Source organism: Aegilops tauschii, chromosome 2 (assembly GCF_002575655.3).
Source record: "Aegilops tauschii subsp. strangulata cultivar AL8/78 chromosome 2, Aet v6.0, whole genome shotgun sequence".
NCBI classification, from domain to species: domain Eukaryota; kingdom Viridiplantae; phylum Streptophyta; class Magnoliopsida; order Poales; family Poaceae; genus Aegilops; species Aegilops tauschii.
In genome coordinates, this window is record NC_053036.3 from 433198490 (window position 1) to 433222696 (window position 24207).

Sequence of the window (24207 nt, forward strand, 5' to 3'; positions counted from 1 at the left end):
TCTGACAACCATCACATTTACTGATCAGATCTTCAGCATCAGCATGAGCCGTCAGCCAATAAAACCCATGACGGAAAGCTTTAGCCATGAGCGACTTTGAACCGGCATGATGACCACAATCTCCTTCATGAATTCTCATGCAAAATCTCACGACCTTCTTCTGGAGAAATACAACGTTGAAAAGCCCCTGTAACACTGCAGTGATGCAGCTCTCCATTGACAATTGTCATTGACTTAGACCGCCGAGTTATCTGCCTGGCCAAGGTTTCATCCTCAGGTAACTCGCCCCGGGTCATATAAGTCAAATAAGGGACTGTCCAATCAGGAATAGCATGAATAGCCGCCACCAACTGAGCTTCCGGGTCAGGAATAGCCAAATCCTCCTCTGTAGGTAACTTGACCGACGGGTTATGCAAAACGTCCAGAAAGACATTAGGTGGCACCGGTTTACATTGAGAACCCAACCGGCTTAAGGCATCAGCCGCGTCATTTTTTCTCCTATCAACATGCTCAACTTGATAACCTTTGAAGTGACCAGCAATAACGTCCACCTCTCGTCGATAGGCCGCCATGAGTGGGTCCTTAGAATCCCAAGTACCAGAGACTTGTTGAGCCACCAAATCTGAGTCACCAAAGCACCTTACCCGGCTTAAGTTCATCTCCTTAGCCATCCGAAGACCGTGGAGCAAGGCCTCATATTCAGCTGCATTGTTAGTGCAAGGGAACATCAAACGGAGAACATAACAAAATTTATCACCTCGAGGGGAAGCGAGCACAACTCCAGCCCCCGAGCCCACCAATTGCCTGGACCCATCAAAGTGAATAGTCCAATACGTGTTATCTAGCTTTTCCTCAGGCATCTGCATCTCTGTCCAGTCATTGATGAAATCCACCAGCGCTTGAGACTTGATGGCTGTGCGGGGCACATACTTCAAACCATGAGGTCCAAGCTCAATGGACCACTTGGCTATCCGACCTGTAGCTTCTCTGTTTTGAATAATACCCCCTAAGGGAGCAAAACTAACCACAGTAATGGGATGACCCAGAAAATATTGCTTAAGCTTCCGACTGGCCATAAACACCCCATATACAAGCTTCTGCCAATGTGGATACCTCTGCTTGGACTCGATCAACACCTCACTGATGTAGTAAACCGGCCTTTGAACCGGGTACTCTTTGCCTGCCTCCTTCCGTTCCACCACAATGGCTACACTGACAACCCGGGCATTAGCAGCCACATATAACAACAACGGCTCTTTATCAATAGGAGCAGCAAGAATGGGCGGCTCGGCCAACTGTTTCTTCAGATCCTCAAATGCTTGATTAGCAGCATCACTCCAAACAGAGTGATCCGTCTTCTTCATCATCTGATAAAGAGGAATAGCCTTTTCTCCTAGCCGGCTTATGAACCGGCTCAGAGCCGCAATACGACCCGCCAGACGTTGAACATCGTTAACACACGCCGGTTTAGCCAATGAAGTAATGGCCTTGAATTTTCTCCGGGTTAGCTTCAATCCCTCTGTTGGAGACCAGGAAACCCAAAAGCTTGCCTGCTGGCACTCCAAAGACACATTTAGCCGGGTTAAGCATCATCTTGTAGACCCGGAGATTGTCAAACGTCTCCTTCAAATCATCAATCAGGGTCTCCTTCTCTCTTGACTTCACCACAATGTCATCTACATAAGCATGCACATTGCGCCCAATCTGATTATGAAGACAATTCTGCACACATCACTGGTAAGTCGCCTGGGCACTCTTGAGCCCAAAAGGCATAGACACATAGCAGAAGGCTCCAAAGGGAGTTATAAAAGTTGTCTTCTCCTGGTCCTTAACTGCCATTTTGATCTGATGATAACCAGAATAAGCATCCAAAAAACTCAAATGCTCACAACCCGCCGTACCATCAATAATCTGATCAATACGAGGGAGAGCAAAAGAATTAGCCGGACAAGCCTTGTTTAAGTCCATGTAGTCCACACACATATGCCAAGTGTCGTTCTTCTTAAGTACCAGCACCGGGTTAGCTAGCCACTCCGGATGAAAAACCTCAATAATAAACCCAGCCGCCAAAAGCCGGGCTACCTCCTCACCGATGGCCTTACGCCTTTCCTCATTAAAACGACAAAGAAACTGCTTAACCGGTTTAAACTTGGGATCAATATTAAGAGTGTGCTCAGTGAGTTCCCTCGGTACACCTGGCATGTCAGAAGGTTTCCATGCAAAGATGTCCCCGTTCTCACGGATGAACTCGATGAGCGCGCTTTCCTATTTTGGATCCAGGTTAGCATTGATGCTGAACTGCTTTGATGAATCGCCAGGAATGAAATCAACCATCTTAGTATCATCCGCCGACTTAAACTTCAAGGTCGGGTCATGCTCTGTGGTTGGCTTTTTCAAAGATGTCATGTCAGCCGGGTCAACATTATGTTTGTAAAATTTCAACTCCTCTGTTGCACAAACTGCCTCAGCGTATGCTGCATCACCTTCCTCGCACTCTAAAGCGATCTTCCTGCTTCCCTGCACAGGGATAGTTCCCTTGTGACCCGGCATCTTGAGCTATAGGTAAACATAACAAGGGCTGGCCATGAACTTAGCATAAGCCGGCCGTCCAAACAGAGCATGATAAGGGCTTGTAGCGACCAGACCTCAAACAGTCTTATCTCTGTGCATTAGTGTCATCCCTAGATCGGTAATGCTGACACACACAGTACTTGAGGATTTATAACAGAGTAGCAATCACACACTTATTACATCGAATGTCTCAAAAGAGAACTTAATACAATAAATATGGCTTAAGGCCATCTAAAATCGATAAGAGCGGAAGGCTTGGAAGATAAAGTGAGTCCATCAACTCCAACGGCATCACTGAGTGAAAGACAACGACCTATGGCTCCTTACTCGTCGTCTGAAAAGTCTGCAACATGAACGTTGCAGCCCAAAACGGGTCAGCACATGGAATATGTTGGCAATGTAACACAAGAGAGTAATGAACATAAGAGTTGCTATCACTACATGCATATATGGATGGTGGAGGCTCTATGGTTAACATGTTTTTGCGAAAAGCCAATTTTCTCCTACAACAAAGGAATAAATTTTATTTAACTATAATGGTGGTTGTTAAACATTGAGAAGGTTCCTCCAACTCAATCCCAATTAAGCATCATCATTAAGCCCAATCAAATTATATTAAGAGTGATGAGATCAACATGATAATCCAAGAACCAGATACTCAAGATGTCCATCACCGGGGACACGGCTAACCATGATTAGTTTGTACACTCTGCAGAGGTTTGTGCACTTTTCCCCACAAGACTCGAATGCATCCATGGTTGGAGATTCGAGACACAGTCTTTCTGAAGCATTAACTCTCTACTCTGGATAGACAGTACCACCTACAACCCACTACATCTGCTAGTCTACCTCTTCAAGAGCTTCACGCAACTTACTCAACTATGCCAGAGCCCATAATGGCTTGTGGCTGCACACGGAAGTTTCTACCATGAATAATCTTACGATCCCTTTGAGCCTGGGTTGCGGGCCATAGGATGATCACACGGGTCCTCCGGGATATCCTAGGACAACACTTGATTCTCCAGGTGCCCACAAGCAATCCACCCAGATGTGTATTAAAGTTGCCACCTTAAGTTGAACCATTAATTAACAAACTCACATCTGTCATGAATACACTCAAACCCAATCCACGTCTACGAGCATAGCATAGCAATATAAGCAACGTAGAAGTAACTCCCATAGGTTTGAAATTAAACAGGTGAATAGGTACTACCTCATCTACTTCCCAAAACCCACAATTTAATCAGATCCTAACCATGCAATTGTTTGAGGATTGATCTAATGTAATAAAACTGGGTAGTAAAGAGGTATGATCAAAGTGTTACTTGCCTTGCTGATGATCCGCAAAACCTAGAGACTCGTAGTAGCACGCTTCGCACTCCGGGTACTCTATCGCAAACAAGCATACAATAAGCACTCAACTAGATGCACGGGTAAAACTCAAATAAGAGATTTAACCAGAAAGTTCAAATTAAGAACTCCAGTTTGCAAAAAGAATCAAACCAAATGAAGCAACAAAACTCAAACTGCGAAAGAAACAAGATCCGTTTACTAATCTGGACTTAAGTCAAATTTTACAGTAGCAAAATCTTGTTCAAGTTGGTTAAACAAAAAGAGGGCTTCGAAATGAAGATCTAGGTGCTTGAATCGCCTGATTTCGATAGACGAGCGAAAAGATAAACTAAAACGAAAATCGGGTCAGAAATCGCGATCGAAAATAATCGCGGAAATCCCTGGAAAAAGAAAAACTGACGAACAGGCTAACGAACGAACGTTCGGATGAAAACCGTTCGTTAAAACGAACGTACGAACGGGCGTTCGCTAAATAACTAAACCGGAAAAAAATAAAACCGAACAAACCGAAAAAACAGATCTAGGGTTCGAAAATAAAAACCGATCGGTTTTCCGACGAAAACCGGCGGCGGCGGCTACCTCGTCGGCGGCGGGGTCGGTGGCGGCGGCGACGAGCTGCTCCGGCGGCAAGGTCGGTGGTGGTGGGCGACGGCGGCGCGGCGCGTGGCGGCGAGCGGCAGCGGCGACGGCAGCGGGGTCGGGGCTAGGGTTTTCGGGACGGGGTGGGCTAGCGGGGCCTCGGCTTATAAGGGCCGGCCGGGTGCAGTGTCCTAGTCGGACACGGTCCGGTAAGGTGGTGGACTTTTTTTTAATAATTCCACGCAGAAAAACAAAGAAAAGAAATACTAAACAGACTCCAAAAATCCTGAAATAAACTTTCCCCGTCCTCTACAAATCTAGCGGACAAGGTGAACATTTATTTGGGCCTCTAATGCAATTTTGAAAAAATGCATATTTTCCCTAATTCAAATAAAATAGCGATAAAATCCGAATAAAAATCTTATTTGATTTTAATATTAAAATCTCCAATATTTCTTTGTTTTGGGGAATTCATTTTATCACCTCTCTTTTATTTTCATAAAAGAAATATTCAAAGAGAAAATAATTAAAATCAAACGATCCTCTTTTCAAAATTTGAGAAAACTCAAATATGAAAATAACGAAATCCCCAACTCTCTCCGTGGGTCCTTGAGTTGCGTAGAATTTCTAGGATCAAGCCAAAATGCAATAAAATATGATAGGCAATGATGATCTAATGTATAACATTCCAAATTGAAAATTTGGGATGTTACAAACCTACCCCCCTTAACATGAATCTCGCCCTCGAGATTCAGGTTGGCTAGAAAATAGGTGAGGGTGATCCTTCCGTAGGTCTTCCTCTCGTTCCCAGGTGGCTTCGTCCTCGGTATGGTGGCTCCACTGAACTTTGCAGAACTTGATAACCTTACTGCGTGTGACTCGGCTGGCAAACTCAAGAATCTTGACTGGTTTCTCCTCGTAGGTCAAATCGGTATCCAACTAAATCGCTTCCAGTGGCATTGTATCCCTCAGAGGAATATCAGCCATCTCTGCGTGGCACTTCTTCAACTGAGAAACATGTAAGCAACTTCTCCCATATGTTCTAAAACTTTGTATGGTCCCACAAAACGTGGTGCTAATTTTCCCTTAACTCCAAAATGCTTCACTCCTCGAAGTGGTGATACACGAAGATACACTCTGTCTTCGACTTCGTAAACTGTCTCCTTGCGTTTAGAATCCGCATAGCTCTTTTGCCTGGACTGGGCTACCTTGAGTCTATCGCGTATCAGCTTAACCTTCTCTTCAGACTCTTTTAACAAATCTGGTCCAAACAACTGACGGTCTCCAACTTCATCCCACAACAATGGTGTCCTGCACCTCCTTCCGTACAATGCTTCGAAAGGGGCCGTCTTCAAACTGGCTTGATAGCTGTTGTTGTAAGAGAACTCTGCATATGGCAAATTGTCGTCCCAACTAGATCCATAGTCTAGCGCACAAGCTCTCAACATGTCCTCCAAAATCTGATTGACTCTCTCAGTTTGTCCATCTGTTTGTGGGTGAAAAGTTGTACTGAACTCTAGCCTGGTTCCCAAAGTCTCATGCAACTGATTCCAAAACTTTGAGGTAATCTGGGTTCCTCTATCTGATACAATGGTCCTCGGAACTCCATGCAGACATACGATCCTGGTCATGTATATCTTTGCCAACTTAGCACTGGTGTAAGTGGTCTTAACTGGGATGAAATGAGCTACCTTCATAAAACGATCGACTACAACCCATATCGAGTCATAGCTTGAACGAGTCCTGGGTAATCCCGTGATAAAATACATGCCTAGCTTATCCCACTTCCATTCGGGTATCGGCAATGGCTGTAGCAATCCAGCTGGTTCTGATGTTCTGCCTTCACTCTCTGACATACATCACAAACTGCTACAGACTCCGCAATATCCTTCTTCATTCCGGTCCACCAGAAGCTATCCTTCAAATCCAGATACATCTTGGTATTTCCTGGGTGAATCGAATACGGGGAATCATGGGCCTCCTGCAGAATCAACTTCCTGATCTCTAGATCATTAGGCACATATACGCGGTCCTCAAACCATAGGGTATCGTGCTCATCCTCACGAAATCCCTTAGCTTTTCCTTTGCTCATCCTCTCTTTTATCTCAGCAATCTCCTTGTCCGTCTTCTGAGCTTCCCTGAACTTATCCATCAAGGTCGACTGAATCTCCAATGCTGCTACATAACCCCTCGGAACTATTTCCAAACATAGCTCACGAAGATCCTCTGCTAGCTCCTTGGGTAATCCTCCGGTCATGAGTGTATTGACATGACTCTTGCGGCTCAACGCATCGCTATTACGTTAGCCTTTCCGGGATGATAATGCAACTTCATATCATAATCCTTAATGAGCTCCAACCATCTCCTTTTCCTAAGATTCAACTCCTTCTGCGTGAAGATATACTTCAAACTCTTGTGATCCGTGTACACCTCACAACGGTTTCCTATGAGAAAATGTCTCCATGTCTTCAACGCATGCACTACGGCTGCTAACTCCAAATCATGGGTAGCATAATTCAACTCATGGGGTTTAAGCTGTCGTGAGGCATATGAAACAACTCTTCCCTCCTGCATAAGCACTGCTCCAAGTCCTCGACGAGAAGCGTCGCAATACACCTGGTAATCCTTGCGTTGGTCTGGAAGAATCAACACCGGAGCTGTAACCAAGCGTTTCTTCAACTCCTAAAAACTGGCCTCACAGTCCTCAGTCCATTTGAACTTGGTGTCCTTCTTCAACAACTCCATCATGGGCTTTGCATTCTTCAAGAAATTCTCGATGAACCTCCGGTAGTATCCTGCGAGTCCGAGGAAACTCCGGATCTCTCCAACTGACGTGGGTGCTTCCCAATTTGTCACAGTGACAACCTTGGTAGGGTCTACTACTATTCCTTCTCCGGATATAACATGTCCGAGGAATCCAACTTCCTTCAACCAAAACTCACACTTGCTGAACTTGGCATATAACTGGTGTTCTCTGAGCTTCCCAAGTACCAGACGCAAATGCTCTTTATGCTCCTCTTCATTCTTTGAGTAGACTAGAATATCATCAATGAACACCACGACGAACTTATCCAAAAACTCCATAAACACCTTGTTTATCATGTTCATAAAATAGGCAGGTGCGTTAGTCAGACCAAATGACATAACAATATACTCATATAGCCCGTACCTTGTGGTAAAAGCTGTCTTAGGTATATCCTGCTCTTGAATCTTCAGCTGGTGGTACCCTGATCGCAGATCGATCTTGGAAAACACCTTAGCTCCTTGAAGCTGGTCAAACAAATCATTTATCATCGGCAGTGGGTACTTGTTCTTGATCGTCACCTTATTCAACCCTCGATAATCAACAACCATCCTCAACGTTCCATCCTTCTTCTCCACTAGAAGCACTGGTGATCCCCAAGGTGACGAGCTTGGGCGAATATAGCCTTTATCCAGTAAGTCCGTAATCTGCTTCTTAATTTCCTCTAAATGCTTAGCGGGCATCCTGTACGGTCTCTTAGATATTGGTCCTGTGCCTGGCAAAAGCTTGATCAAAAACTCAATGTCTCTATCCGGTGGCATGCCTGGCAACTCTTCTGGAAATACATCCGGGAAATCCTTCACCACTGGAACTTCCTCATGTACAACTCCTGATAAGGAATTCACTTGAGTCCTATTCGGCACATGCCGGGATACATACTTGATCCTTCTTCCTTCTGGGGTGGTAAGCAAAATCGACTTACTGGCGCAGTCAATGTTCCCTCCATACTTCGATAACCAATCCATGCCTAATATCACATCCAGTCCTTGTGACTCCAATACTATTAGGTCTGAGGGAAACAGGTAGTTACCAATCCTTAATGGTAACCGATCACACCATAGGCTAGCCATATACTCTACTCCTGGCGAGGTTACTAACATGGGTGACCTAAGGGCTTGGGTTGGCAGTTTGAACTTATCCACAAATCCCCTTGATATGTATGAATGCGATGCACCAGTATCAAAAAGAATGATTGCAGTAAATGAGTTAACAAAAAACTTACCTATTACTGCATCGGGTTGCGCTTCAACCTCCTCCACGTTAACGTGGTTCACTTGTCCCCTGTTGAAAGGGTTGGGCTTCTTCCCAGAGCTTCCATTGCCATTTCCATTCTTTGCTTCAGAACACTCCGTGGCATAATGTCCATTCTTCCGCACTTGAAACAAGTAATGTGACTTAGATCCTTCTTGGCGGGCGTTGCTGGGTTGGTACGGTTTTGGCCGTTGCTTCCTCCATTACCATTCCCATTCCTGGGGCCACTATGGTTGTGCGAAATCCCTCCATTGTGATTGTGACCTCCATGGTTATGTTGAAGGGATCCTCCCGAGTTCGGGGTAAAACGGGGTCTCTGCTGAGCTCCAGAATTGTACTTCCCTTGTCCATACTTCCTCTTGCGGTTGTCAATCTGCTGCTGCTTCCCTTCAATCATGAGAGCTCTATCTACCAACTCCTGGTAGTTATTGAAGGTTGCCACCATCAACTGCATGCTCAGCTCATCATTCAGTCCTTCCAGAAACTTCTCCTGCTTAGCTGCATCTGTAGCAATGTCATCTGGGGCATAACGTGCTAGCTTACTAAAGTCATCCACATACTGACCAACGGTGCGTCCTCCTTGGTGTAAGTTGCGAAACTCGCGCTTCTTCATGGCCATAGCTCCTGCTGATACATGGGCAGTGCGAAAAGCCTGCTGAAACTGGTCCCATGTGACAGCGTCGATGGGGTAAGTGGCTGTGAAATTCTCCCACCATGATGCTGCGGGTCCATCAAGCTGACGTGTGGAAAAACACACGCTCTCCGCATCTGTGCATCCTGCCGTGGTCAACTCCCTTCCAATCTTGCGGAGCCAATCATCTGCAACTATCGGCTCGGTGCTACTGGAGAACACCGGCAGATTCAGCCTTAGAAAACGGGCTAAGTGATCAACAGGTGGTGGTGGTGGGTTATTGTTGTTGTTGTTCCCCTGATTCTGATTCTGGACTAGTATCTGCATCGATGCATTCTGCTGCTGGATCAACTGAGTGAGCTCCAGCGGGAAAGCAAATCCATTGTCGCGTCTCGGAGGCATTCTGCTGGGTTTAGAAAAGGTGAGAAAACAGAGTAGAATGAGGTCTAGGGGAAAACACTACCCATATGCACATGAGACGAACACAATCATATCACTTCAATCAATTCAAACAAGGGCATACAATCGGTCTAACTATCGTTACAAAAGTGCTCGGACTATACTATATACATGGGGGAAATTTCTACTACTGATATGGTGGTCGACTAGAAAAATTGATAGGTGGAAGACTCCATAATATCTGCTCCAGCTTCATCAACAAAGTCATCACCGCTATCGTCGGGGTCCGAGTCCGTGTCGTCGATGATGATGTAGTTCTCCGGGCAAGTGGAATCGTCGTCTTCTCCTCCTGGCGCGGGGTCTCCCATGAAGACTACTAGCTTCCTTGTGAGGTCGTCATTCTTCTCCACGAGTATCATCATTTCCTCCTCGTATCCATCTCGTGTAGACTTGAGTTCTTCCTCCAGCTCCGTGATCCTGGTCATTGCCTTCTTCAGATCTGTCATGCCTGCGCACATCTGGTTCTCCTGGCGACGAATGTGCTGATTTAACTCCTGGATGAAAGCTGCAATGGACCTATCCTTCCTGGTGCTGATCATCTCCCATTGCTCATCTCGGCGCCCACAAATCTGGTAGATAGTATCCTTGAGATCCTTGTGGTAAACTTCTCCAATGCGTCCCATGGTGATGTGGGCTGCCATGCTCTTGCCTAGACTCCAGGTTGGTGCATCAAAGGAAAACTCTATGGGCTCAGTAACTGGCGTGAACGTCCTTCCTGGAACTTGAACTTGAATCATCCAGCGCTCCTCTTCTTTGTAGATCCCGGTGAATCTTGGTATTCCGATGTTCAGGTACCTAGTGACTTCCTTCAGGTGTCGTCCAAAGGGTGTGTCTTCATCCAGTTGAGCAAACTTGTTCCTTGCATCCGCCATCCTATAGAGTAGAAAAGGGAGAGGAGTCAGAAATGAGAAGAGAGTAGTGATCTAGGCTTTTAGCTTAGTGGTCGTGTCCTACAGTCAGCGTGTGCTCTGATACCATCTTGTAGCGACCAGACCTCAAACAGTCTGATCTCTGTGCATCAGTGTCATCCCTGGATCGGTAATGCTAACACACATAGTACTTGAGGATTTATAACAGGGTAGCAATCACACACTTATTACATCAAATGTCTCAAAAGAGAACTTAATACAATAAATATGGCTTAAGGCCATCTAAAATCGATAACAGCGGAAGGCTTGGAAGATAAAGTGAGTCCATCAACTCCAACGGCATCACTGAGTGAAAGACAACGACCTATGGCTCCTTACTCGTCGTCTGAAAAGTCTGCAACATGAACGTTGCAGCCCGAAACAGGTCAGCACATGGAATATGCTGGCAATGTAACACAAGAGAGTAATGAACATAATAGTTGCTATCACTACATGCATATATGGCTGGTGGAGGCTCTATGGTTAACATGTTTTTGCGAAAAGCCAATTTTTCCCTACAACAAAGGAATAAATTTTATTTAACTATCATGGTGGTTGTTAAACATTGAGAAGGTTCCTCCAACTCAATCCCAATTAAGCATCATCATTAAACCCAATCAAATTATATTAAGAGTGATGAGATCAACATGATAATCCAAGAACCAGATACTCAAGATGTCCATAACCGGGGACACGACTAACCATGATTAGTTTGTACACTCTGCAGAGGTTTGCGCACTTTTCCCCACAAGACTCGAATGCATCCATGGTCGGAGATTCGAGACACAATCTTTCTGAAGCATTAACTCTCTACTCTGGATAGACAGTACCACCTACAACCCACTACCTCTGCTAGTCTACCTCTTCAAGAGCTTCACGCAACTTACTCAACTATGCCAGAGCCCATAATGGCTTGTGGCTGCACACGGAAGTTTCTATCATGAATAATCTTATGATCCCTTTGAGCCTGGGTGGCGGGCCATAGGATGATCACACGGGTCCTCCGGGATATCCAAGGACAACACTGGATTCTCCAGGTGCCCACAAGCAATCCACCCCGATGTGTATGAAAGTTTCCACCTTAAGTTGAACCATTAATTAACAAACTCACATCTGTCATGAATACACTCAAACCCAATCCACGTCTACGAGCATAGCATAGCAATATAAGCAACGTAGAAGTAACTCCCATAGGTTTGAAAATAAGCAGGTGAATAGGTACTACCTCATCTACTTCCCAAAACCCACAATTTAATCAGATCCTAACCATGCAATTTTTTGAGGATTGATCTAATGCAATAAAACTGGGTAGTAAAGAGGTATGATCAAAGTGTTACTTGCCTTGCTGATGATCCGCAAAACCTAGAGACTCATAGTAGCACGCATCGCACTCCGGGTACTCTATCACAAACAAACAAGCATACAATAAGCACTCAACTAGATGCACGGGTAAAACTCAAATAAGAGATTTAACCAGAAAGTTCAACTTAAGAACTCCGGTTTGCAAAAAGAATCAAACCAAACGAAGCAACAAAACTCAAACCGCGAAAGAAACAAGATCCGTCTACTAATCTGGACTTAAGTAAAATTTTATAGTAGCAAAATCTTGTTCAAGTTGGTTAGACAGAAAGAGGGCTCCGAAATGAAGATCTAGGCGCTTGAATTGCCGGATTCCGATAAACGAGCGAAAAGATAAACTAAAACGAAAATCGGGTCAGAAATCACGATCGAAAATAATCGCGGAAAACCCTGAAAAAAAGAAACTGACGAACAGGCCAACGAACGAACGTTCGCTGTCTGCGGCTAACGGATGAAAACCGTTCGTTAAAACGAACATACGAACGGGCGTTCGCTAAATAACTAAACCGAAAAAAATAAAACCGAACGAACGAGAAAAAACAGATCTAGGGTTCGAAAATAAAAACCGATCGGTTTTCCGACGAAAACCGGCGGCGACGGCGGCTACCTCACCGGCGGCGGGGTCGATGGCGGCGGCGACGAGCGGCTCCGGTGCCGGGGTCAGTGGTGGTGGGCGGCGGCGGCTCCGGCGGCGGGACGGGCGGCGGCGAGCGGCAGCGGCAGCGGCGATGGCGAGGCTGGCGACGGGGTCGAGGCTAGGGTTTTCGATATGGGGTGGGCTGGCGGGGCCTCGGCTTATAAGGGCCGGCCGGGTGCAGTGTCCTAGTCGGACACGGCCCGGTAAGGCGGTGGACTTTTTTTGAAATAATTCCGCGCAGAAAAACAAAGAAAATAAATACTAAACAGACTCCAAAAATCCTGAAATAAATTTTCCCCGTCCTCTAGAAATCTACCGGACAAGGTGAACATTTATTTGGGCCTCTAATGCAATTTTGAAAAACACATATTTTTCTTAATTCAAATAAAATATTGATAAAGTCCGAATAAAAATCTTATTTGATTTTAATATTAAAATCTCCAATATTTCTTTATTTTGGGGAAGTCATTTTATCCCCTCTCTCTTATTTTCATAAAAGAAATATTCGAAGAGAAAATAATTAAAATCGAACGATCTTCTTTTCAAAATTTGAGAAAACTCAAATATGAAAATAATGGAATCCCCAACTCTCTCCGTGGGTCCTGGAGTTGCGTAGAATTTCTAGGATCAAGCCAAAATGCAATAAAATATGATATGCAATGATGATCTAATGTATAACATTCCAAATTGAAAATTTGGGATGTTACAGGGCTCTTGATTTTCACCACTTCAAAGGTCAATGTCTCCAATCTAGAGTCATGATCATCTCCAAAAGCAACTTCCAAGGCTATCGTACCAACTGGGTACGCCGACTTACCAGGCACCACGCCGTGAAAACAGTGTTCGACGGTTTAAGATTTTTATCTGTCAAGCCCATGCGATGAAAAGTTTCATAATAAAGGATATTGATGCTGCTCCCTCCGTCCATGAGTACCTTGGTGAACTTATACCCTCCAACCTGAGGTGCGACCACCAATGCTAGGTGACCCGGATTATCAACCCACGGGGGGTGATCTTCCCGACTCCACACAATGGGCTGCTCAGACCAACGCAACTAACGGGGAACTGCCGGTTCAACGGCGTTCACCGCCCTTTTATGAAGCTTCTGATCCTGGTTGCATAAACTTGTGGTGAAAACGTGGTACTGCCCACTATTCAACTACTTTGGGTTACTCTGATACCTAGACTGCTGCTGTTGATTCCCCTGACCTGATTGTTGATGGTAGCTACCCTGATTGCCTTGATTACCTTGGAATCCAGAGCTAGAACCGCCATCGCCATAACCCGGGCCATGAGAGCCGGATCCCGAGCCACCACCCGGCCCATGACTGTCTTGAAAAAGATTTGAGTTTTTGAACTCCTTCATAATATAGCAATCCTTCCAGAGGTGTCCAGATGGTCTTTCTCGCTTTCCATGTCTTGGGCAGGGCTGATTCAGCAGCTGCTCAAGATTGATGCGTGACCCTCCACTCCGTGGGGGCGGTTTACCCTTATGACGCTGGCCATTATTCTGGGTATTGGTGTTAGCCACAAAGTCCAAACTATTATCAGCTTTGCGCTTACCGTTGTTTCCATGGCTCGCCGGGTTATGTTACTGCCCCCTGGTGCTGCTGCTCTTCTTTCCCTTTCCCGGCTTTTCATCATCAGACTCGGGGTCCTTGGTACCATCAGAGTCAGCATACTTAACCAGAGCCGCCATAAGTGTCCCCATGTCATTGCAGTGACATTTGAGCCGCCCTAATTTTTGCTTCAGGGGTGTGAAACGACAATTGTTCTCCAACATCAAGACTGCTGAATCGGCATTGATGCGATCCGACGAGTGCATGATTGTTGAAACCCGGCGTACCCAATGGGTTGTCGATTCACCTTCTTCTTGGATACAGGAGGCCAAATCCACGATCGACATGGGCTGCTTGCACGTATCTTTAAAGTTCTGGATAAACTGGGCTTTTAACTCAGCCCATGATCCAATGGAATTAGCTGGCAACCCCTTCAACCAAGCACGAGCTATCCCTTCCAACATCATGGTGAAGTACTTAGTGCACGCAACATCGTCAACATCCAACAGTTCCATCACCATCTCATAACTCTCAACCCACTCTTCAGGGGGTAAGTCAGCAGTGTAATTGGGCACCTTACGGGGACCTTTGAAATCCTTGGGTAATCGTATGTTACGTAGAGCCGGAGACAAACACGGCACACCCAAAGTCTTGAAAGTCACGCATGTCTCCACTAAAGCTGTCGGACGAACCGGGGAGTGCTGATGAGGTGCATATTGAGCCGCCAGCTCAGCCTCTCGACGTGCTCTTCCTTGATCCATGACGTTCTGGGCATTACCCCCTCCACCTGCCGGGTTATGTCCACGGGGCGGGTTACAGTTCCGTCCACTGCTTGACACAGCTGGTTCCTCAATATGCCTGCTATAACTCCGGCTTGGGCGAGGGGTTGAATGAATCCTATCACGGCTGTAAGAATAAGCCTGCTGCTGAACCAAAGCTGTCTGAAGAAGCTCTCTAGCCCTTCACGTCTCAACTGCTGCTGGATACTCGCCTTCAACTGGGATAGCCGCCAATCGTGATGCGGCAGCGATCATGTTATCCAAGGGGTTAGAATAATGACCCGGTGGCGTCGGCACGTGCTGCGGTGGGATATCATTTTGACGAGGTGGGTCCATCTGGTGCGACTGAACCGGCGCTCCCGTTCCAGGCGTTTCAATCTGGTTTACCACTTGCTGATTATTGGTCCCTGCTCCAGGTGTGTTAAAGAGCTTTCTCGGCTCGTAAACCGGAGGCAGACGAGTCTGATGCCTTCTCCTCATGACGTCATTCGAAGCGTTCTGATCTAGCATGAGCTGGAAAGACTCTGATTGAATCCGCTGCGCCTGAACATTTAAAGCGGCCCGCTCCATGGCCATCCTAGTGTTTTCTGTGTTCAACACTTCCTTGGCCTGTGCTATCTCATCCCACAAATTTGCAACCGCTGCATTATGCTGATCCTGATCTGCCAGATTAACCACCGTTGTTAACAATGTTGCCAGCTTATCCAACAAGTCGGTAAAACCTGAGCCGGCGGGCGCACAGGGCCTCCAGCCCCGGCAACCATTGCCACTGCTGATCCAGAAATCATCTCTGCTGCAGTTGCTGAGTGCTGCACTGGCTGTGTTCCGTCCATGAAGATTGCGACCCTGTTCAGCGGTTCATAGGGGTCCGGAATACTGTCGCCATCGGAACAGCCCCCAAGCCGGCCGTCTTGCAGTTGATACAATGACTCGGTCTCACCGGTGGATGACTCGCCATCAGAATAGACAACTGTCTCATCACCAGACGCCGATCTATCCTCAGATTCCGCTCCACGGATGAATCCCACAAAAGCACAATTCCTGGCGGGCTGAACTTGGGCGGGTCTTGCACGCTGAGCCGTCTCGATGATGTTGGTGCAGATGTCCGGCTCAGGCCCAGTTCGCCGATCTTGCCGATGAAGATGTGGATTCCGCCGAAGGGGACCCGGTACCCGTACTCGATTGAGCCGGCCTCGGGGCCCCATCCTGCGTCATCGATGTAGAGCTTGCCACGACGACTCTTGGTGATCCGGCCCACAGCGTATCCCTTGATCCCTTCGAAGTTGCCCTCTAAGAACTTAAAACCATCGTGCGATAACCCCACGGTGGGCGCCAACTGTCGTGGAATTGTCACGGCAGATATCCTAGTGCAAGGATTTAGTCGTGGAGCCATCACATCAAGATTAGCTTAAAGGGGTTAAGCGGGACAAAGGACACGGGGAGTTTATACTGTTTCGGCCCCTTGCGGTCAAGGTAAAGGCCTAATCCAGTTCGAGGTGGTATTGCTAAGGTTTTGATGACCAGGGAGAAAATACGCTTAACCTGGTTCTCGATCTGTTGTTTCTCGTCCCTATACCGCCGCCGGGTCGTGCCTTTATATACTCAGGTTGACGCCCGGCGGTGCACAGAATCCCGGCCGGCTCATAAACGTGTCCAGCTCGGTATCTACTCTTTCCTGTCTTACAATACAAGTCATACACCTATGGCGGTTTACATCTATGGGCCCTAACCCGCCTCTGGGCCTTAGGCCTTCTTATTAAATCTCCTTCGTAAGTCGCCATCTTCTGTGTCTTCATGGGCTTCAACATTGGTAAATCGTCATGAGTATAATCCGGCCCCTCCTAGTCGGTTTATACTCAATAGTTATATCCCCAACAAGAACCGTTCTTACCTATGCATCAAAACCACAACGATTTTTCGTCAAGTGTGCTGTTTTAACCTTCAACAAGGACCGGGTGTAGTCACACTCGATTCAACTAAAGTTGGAGAAACAGACAATCACTAGCCACCTGTGTGCGAAGCACGTCGGTAGAACCAGTCTCGCGTAAATGTACGCGTAATGTCGGTCTGAGCCGCTTCACCCAACAATACCGCCGAATCAAAGTATGACATGCTGGTAAGCAGTATGACTATTATTGCCCACAACTCTTGGTGTTCTACTCGTGCATATAACATCTACACATAGACCTGGCTTTGATAGCACTGTTGGGGAACGCGGTATTTCAAAAAATTTACCTACGATCATGCAAGATCTATCTATGTGATGAATAGCAATGAGCGGGAGAGTGTGTCCACGTACCCTCGTAGACCAAAAGCGGAAGCGTTAAGTAGCGTGGTTAATGTAGTCGAACGTCTTCGCGATCCAACCGATCAAGTACCGAACGCATGGCACCTCCACGATCTGCAAACGTTCATCTCGGTGACGTCCCTTGTACTCTTGATCTAGCTGAGGCCGAGGCAGAGTTTCATCAGCACAACGGCGTGATGATGGTGATGATGAACTTACCGACGCAGGGCTTCGCCTAAGTATTACAACGATATGACTGAGGTGGAAATCTGTGGAGGGGGGCACCGGACACGGCTAAAACAACTGTCAACTTGTCTGTACTAGGGTGCCCCTGCCCCCGTATATAAAGGAGCAAGGGGGAGGCCGGCCGGCCCTCATGGGGCGCGCCCCAAGTAGGATTCCTACTAGGAATCCTATTCCTAGTAGGTTTCCAACAAGGGAAGAGAGAGGGAAGGAAGGAGAGGGAGAGAGGGAGAGGGAAAGAGGGGGGCGCTGCCCCCTCCTAGTCCAATTCAAAATCCTCAAGGGGGGGGGGGCAGCCCTAGGGGCCCCTCCTCTCTCTCTCACAAGGCCCATGTTGGCCCATTAGTTCTCCCAAGGGTTCCGATAACCCCCCTGCACTCCGATATTTATCTGGTGTTCGAATAAGATCGTCCAATATATCGATCTTTATGTCTCGACCATTTTGAGACTCCTAGTCATGTACGTGATCATATCCGAGACTCCGAACAACCTTCGGTACATCAAAACTCATAAACTCGTTATACTGATCGTCATCGAATGTTAAGCGTGCGGACCCTACGGGTTCGAGAACTATGTAGGCATGACCGAGACTCATGTCCGGTCAATAACCAATAGCGGAACCTGGATGCTCATATTGGCTCCCACATATTCTACGAAGATCTTTATCGGTCAAATCGCATAACAACATACGTTATTACCTTTGTCATCGGTATGTTAGTTGCTCGAGATTCGATCGTCGGTATCTCAATACCTAGTTCAATCTCGTTACCGGCAAGTCTCTTTACTCATTTTGTAATGCATCATCCTGCAACTAACTCATTAGTCACATTGCTTGCAAGGCTTATAGTGATGTGCATTACCAAGAGGGCCCAAAGATACCTCTCCAACAATCGGAGTGACAAATCCTAATCTCGATCTATACTAACTCAACAAACACCATCGGAGACACCTATAGAGCATCTTTATAATCACCCAGTTACGTTGTGACGTTTGATAGCACACTAAGTGTTCCTCCGGTATTCGGGAGTTGCATAATCTCATAGTCATAGGAACATGTATAAGTCATGAAGAAAGCAATAGCAACAAACTAAACGATCATTGTGCTAAGCTAACGGATGGGTCATGTCAATCACGTCATTCTCTAATGATGTGATCCCGTCAATCAAATGACAACTCATGTCTATGGTTAGGAAACTATTATCATGATATAAGGAAATATAAATAACAACTTTATTATTGCCTCTAGGGCATATTTCCTTCAGTATCCCACTTGCACTAGAGTCAATAATCTACATTACACAGTAATAATTCTAACACCCATGGAGTCTTGGTGCTGATCATATTTTGCTCGTGAGAGAGGCTTAGTCAACGGGTCTGCAACATTCAGATCCGTATGTATCTTGCAAATCTCTATGTCTCCCTCCTTGACTTGATCACGATGGAATTGAAGCGTCTCTTGATGTGCTTGGTTCTCTTGTGAAATCTGGATTCCTTTGCCAAGGCAATTGCACCAGTATTGTCACAAAATATTTTCATTGGACCCGATGCAGTAGGTATGACACCTAGATCGGATATGAACTCCTTCATCCAGACTCCTTCATTTGCTGCTTCTGAAGTAGCTATGTACTCCGCTTCACACGTAGATCCCGCCACGACGTTTTGCTTAGAACTGCACCAACTGAGAGCTCCACCGTTCAATATAAATACATATCCGGTTTGTGACTTAGAGTCATCCAGATCAGTGTCAAAGCTTGCATCGACGTAACCATTTAAGAAGAGCTCTTTGTCACCTCCATAAACAAGAAACATATCCTTAGTCCTTTTCAGGTATTTCAGGATGTTCTTCACCGCTGTCCAGTGATACATTAATCACATGATTGAGTTTCTATGCATAATTCAAATTATTCTAGGTTTGTTTGGCCTTTTCTATACATTAATTGAGTTTCTGTGCATAATTCAAATTTGAACTACAAGCACATGCTCCAGTGCACCAAAGTTGGTTGAAAAATCACATGTGTGTCCTTGGGTGAATTTATAGATCCCATGCAAGAAATGAGAATGAAATTCAAACATCTGGGCATCATGGCTCGGCCGGAAAGATTGAGAAACTTGGTTTTTTAATTCCTTTAAATCCAAAACACGCCTGAAAATCATGAAACTTGGTATGGTGTCATGACATGGCACCAACATGCTGCGGTATTTTTTTTTGCCGAATTGGGACAAGCTTTGGTGTAAGCTTCTTGCAAACCGGAGCTTCCCTCAAGAAGACTCGTGGTTCTGAGAGGGAACGTGTCACCTCCGTGTGCGAAACGACATACATACACTGCCTTCTCCCGCCTTAATTTTTTTACACAGGCCGATTAGACCAAATAGAAGTATCGTGCTAAATTTTGGAATTATTCTGGGTTTGTTTGGTCTTTTTATACATTAATTGAGTTTCTGCTCATTTAATGTGCATAATTCGAATTTGAACTACAAGCACAGGCTCCAGTGCACCAAAGTTGTTTGAAAATCACATGTGTGTCCTTGGGTGAATTTCTAGGTCCCATGCAAGAGATGGGAGTGAAATTCAAACATCTGGGCATCGTGGCTTGGCTGGAAAGATTGAGAAACTTGGTTTTTTAATTCCTGTGAATCCAAAACACGCCTGAAAATCATTAAACTTGGCATGGTGTCATGACATGGCACCAACATGCTGCGGTAATTTTTTTGGCCGAATTGTGACAAGCTTCGATGTAAGCTTATGGCAAACCGGAGCTTCCCTCAAGAAGGCTCGTGGTTCCAAGAGGGAACGTGTCACCTCCGTGTGTGAAACGACATACGTACACTGCCTTCTCCCGCCTTAATTTTTTTACACAGGCAGATTAGACCAAATAGAAGTATCATGCTAAATTTTGGAATTATTCCGGGTTCGTTTGGCCTTTTTAATGCATAATTGAGTTTTTGCGCATTTAATGTGCATAATTCAAATTTGAACTACAAGCACACGCTCCAGTGCACCAAAGTTGTTTGAAAAATCACATGTGTGTCCTTGGGTTCTAGGTCCTATGCAAGAGATGGAAATGAAATTCAAACATCTGGGCGTCGTGGCTCGGTCGGAAAGATTGAGAAACTTGGTTTTTAAATTCCTGTAAATCCAAAACACGCCTGAAAATCATGAAACTTGGCATGGTGTCTTGACATGGCACCAACATGCTGTGGTAATTTTTCTGTCCGATTTGCCAACGCGCACACATTAACAATCAACAAAGTCATTTTGGAACAAGTGCTGTCATGTTACAAATCGGAAACACAAGTATTATTGAAACTGTGGGCGTTCTACTTACCAATTATGTGCCGCCACGCATCCCCTTTTTTTATTGGCTAGGAGGTGCCGTGCGGGGTAGCTATTTGAGTACGGGAGGCATGCGATCAGACCCCTACGCGTGCTCATCGGGAGGAGAGCCCTTTGACCGCTACCCGCCGCGCACCTCCCTCCCAACATCTCCATTAATGGCGCCTGTACACCTGTTCTACGGCGTGGCTATATGTCTCACTGGACTGAGATTTAAGAGAGAAAAATGAAAATCTGAAAAGAAAGTTTTGCACGGATCTTGATGTAAGATCTAACGGACCTATATAGCATTGATTGTGACTTATAGCAAGCATGATGAATATAAGGATGATGACAGTGGATAATAATTGTCTTACATATTTAGGAACATAATTAAAAAAAGCCACATGCGGCAACGCCCGAAATACACATGGGCAAAAGAAGAAGGAAGACAACGATCTGGCTCGCTGATCTCTACTTTCTTGATGAGTCGCTGCAGGCCGCGGGAACTAGTCTCCGCGACGAGCGGCGATGAGCTCTTTCTTGTCCTCAAGACGCTGCTTGAGAGCATCCACGAATTCCTCCACCAGCCTTCTGCGCTCGATGCGCAGCATGGCATTCTCGTCCATAAGTTTCTCGACGATGACGCCGATCCTCTTCAACAAGGCAGTGGTCTGCTTCGGCTGCTCCGCACTTCCGACGAACTTCGCCCTCAGCAGGTCGCGCTCGGCCTGGAACTTCGCATTGCTCTCATTTAGTTGCCGGATGACGCCGGTAGACTGTTCAAACGAGGCTTTCAGGTCATCCTGCAACCTCGCCCACCTGGAGATCTGATCCATCTACGTAAGGACGAGGGCACACATGCGCCTGTAAGAGTCCTCGCCTGCCCGCGAGACATTTTCCCAGGCTACCGCGGCGCGGGAGGACATCTCTGCTGCATTCGTGGCGCGGCGAGACATCTCTTCTGCTTCCCGTGGCGTGGCCGGACCAGTCTGCTGCGTCGACTATGCGGCGGGACCTCTGTGCTGCTTCGGTGGCCCGGAGGGACCTCTCTGCTGCTACGGCCGTGCGGCAGGACACGTTGGCTGCTTTCGCGGCGAGGCGGGACATCTCTCGTGCTTCCGCTTCCAGGCTCGCCTCTCCCACGTGGCAATCTCTCGACCCAGAACTCACGCTGGCCATGGCAGACGCAAGGGAACGATGATGAATGACTTGTTTGTTTTTGTGGATGAGGAGTTGAGGAGGAATGTGCACTCATCTTGGAGTAGTAGTATTTATAACCGAGTAGTAATACGCTCCTAAGTGGGAAGCCGTTTAGGTTTTGACCGGTGTGAACAGGTTTGCAATTTGGAATGTGACGGGACGCGGCCTCCCTGTTCTTCTAAAAAATTGTGACGGGACGCATGCTCAAAATTTACTGACGGTTATAAGTGCGGCAGTATTCCCGGAAGGTGTAACGTGGGCACGTACGCCTTCTCGGCCGCGTACGTGGCGTTTGCACCATAGGGTGCACCACAATAGGCAATGTCAGCACACGTCTTGTTCCAACAACCGTGCGCCCTCGTTATTACCATCGCACACGCTTCTTTTAATTAGAATGTGTGTGCCCGTCTAGCGCACACAGTTGATCTATCTAACTGTTTCAGTTTGTTGTGGCTAATCGCAAACAGTTCATCCATGTGAAGTGTATGCCATCAATCGCAGACACTTTGATCTGGCCGACCCATTTTTGTTCTGTTGCCTAATCACAAACAGTTAATCCTTCTGAAGCGTATGCCCTCAACCACACACACACCTTGATCTGGCTAACCGTTTCTTTTGTGTTGCCTAATCACAAACAGTTCATCCGAGTGAACCGTATGCTCTATATTGCACATGCCTTCATCAGGCTGCCCGTTTCTTTTGTTCCGCCTCATCGCAAATGTTTTGCACCTTTTTTGACAGTTCTTTTACACTACCGTTTGCGATTATTGCATCGCACACAGTTTCGTCGAAGGGTCTCTGATCGTAGTGTCGCGTTAGCAGCATCCTGCAGTAGTGGGGCTTGATCCCTAGTATCCATTATGATCTGAGATTGATGTTGCTATGACTTTGCCATGCTTAATGCTTGTCACTTTGGGCCCGGGTGCCATGATTTCAGATCTGAACCGTTTATGTTATCACCATTATATCCATGTTCTAGATCCAATCTTGCAATTTATAGTCACCTACTACGTGTTATGATCCGGCAACCCCAGAGTGACAATAGTCGGGACCACTCCCGGTGATGACCGTAGTTTGAGGAGTTCATGTATTCATCGTGTGTTAATGCTTTGTTCCGGTTCTCTATTAAAAGGAGGCCTTAATATCCCTTAGTTTCCAATATGGACCCCGCTGCCACGGGAGGGTAGGACAAAAGATGTCATGCAAGTTCTTTCCATAAGCATGTATGACTATTTACGGAATACATGCCTACATTATATTTATGAACTGGAGCTAGTGCCGTATTGCCCTAGGTTTTGACTATTACATGATGAATATCATCCAACAAATCACCGATCCAATGCCTAAGAATTGATCTTATATTGTTTTTGCTAAGTTATTACCGCTGCTATTACTGTTGCACTTGCTACAAAATTACTGCTATCACTGTTACCGTTACCATTGTTGCTGCTACTATTATCAATACTATCATACTATTTTGATACTGATTACTTGCTGCAGATAATTAATCTCCAGGTGTGGTTGAATTGACAACTCAGCTGCTAATACTTGCAAATATTCTTTGTCTCCCTTGTGTCGAATCTATAAATTTGGGTTGAATACTCTACCCTCGAAAACTGTTGCGATCCCCTATACTTGTGGGTTATCAAGACCTTTTTCTGGCGCCGTTGCCGGGGAGCATAGCTATATTTGTTGAGTCACTTGGAATTATTATCAATTTATCACTATGAAGAACCTGAAGGATGCTAAGACTAAAATTTATCCCTCTAAGACGAGGGGAGGTAAGGAACTGCCATCCAGTTCTGCTTTAGATTCTCCTTCTGCCACGACGCTCTGCTTGGAACTACACCAACTGACAGCTGCACCATTCAATATAAATACGTATTCGGTTTGTGACTTAGAGTCATCCAGATTAGTGTCAAAGCTAGCATCAACGTAACCGTTTACGACAAGCTCTTTGTCATCTCCATAAACGAGAAACATATCCTTGGTCCTTTTCAGGTACTTTAGGATGTTCTTGACCGCTGTCAAGTGATCAACTCCTAGATTACTTTGGTACCTCTCTGCCAGACTTATGGCAAGGCACACATCAGGTCTAGTACACAACATAGCATACATGATAGAACCTATGGCCGAGGCATAGGGAATGACTTTCATTTTCTCTCTATCTTCTTCAGTGGTCGGGCTTTGAGTCTGACTCAACTTCACACCTTGCAACATAGGCAAGAACCCTTTCTTTGACCGATCCATTTTGAACTTCTTCAAAACTTTC